Here is a 5349-nt window from a genome sequence, read left to right as displayed (position 1 = left end):
CATAGGAAAGCACGCCCAGCGCCCTCCTCAGGCAGGGCTCGGGGGCTCTCCCCTGGAGGGCCACCGACCTAGCTAGGGTCACGAGGGAGGTGCCTGGGCACCACCTAGAGGCGTGTTTCGAAGCATGTTTCCCTCCAGAAGGAGCGAGGCAAGGAGATCCAGGCCCTCAGGAGTTCGTCAGCAAGGCCATTCAGGAGTTACAGGAGTCAAGGGTCATCAGAGGCGGCCATCGCCTACCAGCAGTGGCCCCCCATCCAGGCGAGGATGGCGGGCTGCTCGTCTGCATCGACGTACCAGGGCTCAACCGAGTCGCCTCCCTGGAGCGCCTCTGGCCCTCGCGAGTGGGGCGCTGCGGAGGTCCACCCCACAGCTACGTTCGCATGCCTTACGGCTTGCCGAGCGCGGCTGACACGTACCAGCGCCTCATAAGGGGCACCACGGAGGCACGAGAGGCCAGGCGCTCCGCAGCCCTGGCGGAGATGGAGATGGTCCGCGAGGAGCCGCCAGCGCCTCCGGAGCCTCCCGAGGCCCCTGGGCCTGGGGGCTCATGAGGATCGGCTTCCGCAGCCCACCGAGCCTGCTACACCAACACCCTTCCGTCTTCAGCGTCATCAGGTGACATCCTTCGAGTTTTACTTCCAGCTGGGAGCGCCCCCAGGGCTGCATTATTCCCAGGCCGCGTGGGTCCGTCCCTACGGTGTGTATCCCTTTTTATTCCATGTTGTTAGCTTACCTTGTTGGGGGCGCCCCTCGGGCTGCATGACCCCCAAGTCACTCGGGCCTGACCGAGTGATCTCCGCATTCCCAGCATCTATTTGAACGAATCCACTCCTTCGCGGCTAATGTGTTTTACCTAGTTGCCTGCTCAGCTAAAGCCAACTAACGGAGCTGCTCCCAAACGGCACGACGCTTGCGCATGGGTCCGTCCCTGCAATGCCGACAAACCTGGATGGCTGAGCTTTGGCCGTGGCAGCCCCGCATAGCGTCACCTCGTCAAGCCTTCAGTGCCTCGCTACCCCTCGGAAGCAACCAACGGCTGACTGTCAATTGTCATGGCAACCCCTTGTTTTCTCTATGTTGGACCTGCAGGACCTCCTGAAGGAGCTGTGTCAGGCGAGGCTCTTGCGGTGTCTCCTTCGCTCTCGTCCGCGCGAACTGCTTGCACGTTAAAGGGGGGTGCCTGAGCATCGTGACTCAGGGCTCTTACTGGCTCTCCAGCCCTCACCCTCTGGCCTTGACCACGGCATCGCGACCTGGCATACCAGCGACGGCTGAGACTCGCTTGAGGGCCGGGACCCGAGGACGTAGAGCAGAAATGGGAGCAAAGGCGAGAGGGGAGAGACGCATGAGGACCTCGCCGAGCAACCTCACGCCTGCCGATGCGCAGACCTAGTGACACACCAGGGAGCGGCCCCTGATCCCCGAGATAAGTCATCACCCGAAAGCACCAGCTACCGTGGCACCATCTCCGCACTAATGCTATCCCTTGTTAGCGATGCCGCTCTCCTTTCTCACCAAGCGACGGCTGCTTGGGCGCCAAAGGGGACTTCCTGAGAATCACGACTCAGGGGCTCTTACCGGACTCCGGGTCGCTCACCTCCTGGCCTTGACCACGGCATCGCGACCTGGCATACCAGCGACGGCTGAAGCCGCCTTGGGACTGGGACCTGTCGGCGCAGAGCACCAAGCCCTCGTGAGGTTCGAAAGGGAGGACTGAGCTAAGACGGGATGAGCAACTCTCGCAATTCTACGACAAGGGTTATATTAACAAAACAGGATCACAGGCACCTTACAAGCCCCCGCGGGGCGCGTTTTTGGTTCCTCGCAGGGAACAAAACCTAAAGGGACGCAAACTACGCGCATCCGTGCAAAAGACGCCATCATCAACAGTGGGCCATCAAGCATCGACGCCAACCCCATCCAGATCAGAGTCGACAGCGGCCTGACGAGCCCGCCCTGCTCCAGGAGCGGCGCCGGCTCGGGGGCTCGTAGCTGTCGTCGCTCGTCTCCGGAGTCGCGAAGCGCTCGCCGGAGTCATTGGAACCTCTGACGTCTCCACCGCCTGAGGAGCCACCAAGGGAGCGGTTGGCAAGCCCAGTCCTCATCGCAGCAGGGTCCCGGCCGCCTTCCCTGGGGCAGCACTGCAGCCGGCGCCCGCTCGCATCGAAGACCTTGAAGAGCATCACCGAAGCACCGTCGTAGTCCAAGTGGATCGCGAAGACACCCCTTGTCCTGCAAACCCGAGCGATCTCTCTCCAGCCCCGAGTCATGTAGACCTCGCCCGGGGCGACGACCGCGACCTCTGCCTCGGTCGCGAGGGTGCTGCAGCCGGCGTGCTACAGCCAGAGCTCCAGGGGCTCCCCTGCGGGATGATGGAGGCGAAGAAGGGAGGAAGGCGGATCCAAGACTGAAGAGGGATGGCGACATGGAGCACGAACTCTTGGGAGGAGCCCTCGGTGTGGACCCCAGGAGGGACAACCCACACCTTTGTGACCCGTCGGCGCCGACGTCGGCGCCGCCCGTGGCAGTCAGCATCAGCTCCTTCGGGGCCCTCGACATGGGCGTACAATGGAAGCGGGAACCCCGGCGGCGCCAGCTCGCCCCAAGGCCTCGACACCACCTGAAGGGCCCCCTTGTCCGTGCCACGGTGGACGAGCCGTTTCTTCGGCGGGAGTGGGTCTGGTCCCTCTCGGGGAGCCTTTCCCTTCTCTGCCATCGAGAACCGGTGGATCAGAGCCATCGCGGCAAGACGGAGCAAGGATCGGGAAGAAGGAGGAGCAAGGAGGAATGGACTGGAAGGGCGCGCGCCGTTCCGTACTTATAGCCAGCGAAGGCCAGCCGCCGACCTCCACGATCGCAGGTAATCATGACCCGTTTTGCATGCAGGGACTTGTCCAATCCGTGCAGTTTCCAAGGCGCCGTGGGGAAGTGGAGACGCCCACGTCCAATCAACCGCCACGCGGCGCCCAAGGCCGCAGGCTATTACGGCCTACGGCGCTTCGCTCTTGCCCTTTCGCCTCCCAGCACGGCCAAGTCCGGGCGCGCCTTGGGCCCGGGGGCTACTGTCGACGTTCTGGGAACGGGGGTCCCCAGACTTTCCTGCCTACAGCCTGCGGCATGGCTCAAAGGGGGGCCCAGCACGGCCCATCTTCACCAACACAAACCCAAGACCCTCGGGAGGGGCCAAGCCTCGCGGGGCGGACGACATAGAGCTTCCTCAGGCACGGCCTCGTCAGGCTGGCTCACGAGGAAGCGGAGAGATCAAGGCGGGGTACCTCACGAGGTGCCCGTGACGCAAGCCATGACGACTCATGTCGCCAGGCGGGTGCCAGCCCGCGCAGCGTCCTCCTTTCCTCTTTGGTGCAAAGGGGGCAAGCGCAGCCGCAGAGTACCGAGGCATCAGGCAAAGGTTGCCATTTCGGTGCAACGAGACCAAGACCAGGAGGACTACGAGATGGAGGTCATCGTGGAGCCCAAGACGGCGTCATCACCAAAGCTTTACGCAGGTGAAGACTACTTTTGTCAGGATAGCTGATACTTGCTGTCCCCCTTCAAATTAGCCCGCCATTGTTGGCTCCCTTCCCGCTCGATATTTGGGAAGAGGACCAGGGCCTCTATAAATAGGACTAGCCACCCACAGAGTAAGGGCTCGAAAGGGGTTTTTCGGTTGGTTGGAAGCAGAGAGAGAGAGAGAGAGAGAGAGAAAGAGAGAGAGAGAGAGAGAAAGGTGACTGAACTCCACCCAGCAGTTCATCGCCCCAGCCAAGAACAGGCCCTTGCGAGGCCTTTCTTCCTTGTATTGTTCACCATCATCAGCCCACGAGGCAATCCACGCACCACACACTGGAGTAGGGTATTACACCACAACGGTGGCCCGAACCAGTATAAACCCTGTGTCTCTTGTGTTGTTCTTTCGGTAGTTTAGATCCTAGCATGGCGGAGGGGTGCAGGTAGGTAGGAGGCGAAATCTCCGCGCGCACCCCAGTGTTCGAACCTCAAGGGTCTGCCAGAACCCGAAATCCGACAATCTTCTATCGGAGCTGTACTCATCGGTTCCTCCCTAGGCTGGTATTCCTATGACCCGAGGAATGAGTAGTGGTAATCGGTAGACTCCAACGGTTCCACTGTCAAAGAAAAAAGGAAGAGAAAACATCACCATTAAAAAGAACTGAAGTTCAGGAACATCACAATGTGCAGTCCAAGTAATAAATATGACATGGTTACTACTCAAACTAACCTAAAAAAATTAGTTGCAGTAAAAAACTAAATGAAGTTCAGGCACAACCAGAGGCACAATTCAAGATAAACCGATGAACTGGAAATCATTCAACTACAGCTAACAAAACCATAGGAAGGCATCATCTCTGAAGTTCAATTAGAAAAGAAAATGCTCATGTCCATTTAAGCAATGGAAAGGACAGAAATTACTAAAACAAAACACACAAGCAAAATTAAAAAAGATAGAAATGAAGTTCATGTACAAATAAAATGCTCCTCTCCTTCCAAAACCAGCAGCCTAGCTAGATCTCAAGCAGAAGTCCAAGTTCAGAGAAAAATATGAAGTTCAGGTAGAATAAATGATGCAGTGCAGGTAAGCAGTCCAAGTTCCAAATACTTACATGTGTTGTAGCCAAACAGAGCTTGCAAGTCTGTCTCAAACAGGTTAGAAGAAGCGATTGAGTACAACCACGTCTTCCTGATATCCCCGATATTCTCATGGGAATAATTTGCAAGAACCCCGTCATGATACGAATTAACATTCGTAAGCATGAAGAATCCGCAGTCGATACTGCCATCAAACGACGTAAAAGAATAGTGTTAGAGCAGAAAAAGAATGCCAACGAATTACACACGTCGCAGCTTAAGTACAACTACAGTTAAACAGATGTGATAAAGAGAAAAAGTGGAACTCATACTTGTTTTGCTACTGGGGGACATCAATCCAATCCAGAGGGAAATGGTCGATAGTAACAGGACTGAAGGGTGTCTCCCTATTGTTGCTGGCATCCTTCCAAAGCCTCTTGATGTTGTCGGTCATCCGCCGAAACAGGCGTACCGCACATTCATCTCCTGGTCCATAATAGGAGTCGAGAAGCTGGAACCTTGAATTCTTCAGGTCAAGAAATATTGAAACCCAATGACCAACACCACCCATGGAAGCAGGAATTTCAGGCGGGTCAAAAGTGGGGAAAACAACCTGAAGCATCATAAACACTCGAGTCATTAAAAACTGAGAATTAATATCAGAACGGTACAAAGAAAAATAAAACAAATATTAACACAGTGGATCGCACTGCAAAACTAATACAGAGGCAAAGAACAAGATATTGCATACCGAATCATGTGCAT

Source organism: Triticum urartu, chromosome 3A, assembly GCF_056163025.1.
Source record: "Triticum urartu cultivar PI428250 chromosome 3A, HENAU_Tu73, whole genome shotgun sequence".
Classification (NCBI taxonomy): Eukaryota; Viridiplantae; Streptophyta; class Magnoliopsida; order Poales; family Poaceae; genus Triticum; species Triticum urartu.
Note: the sequence above shows the minus strand (reverse complement) of the source record.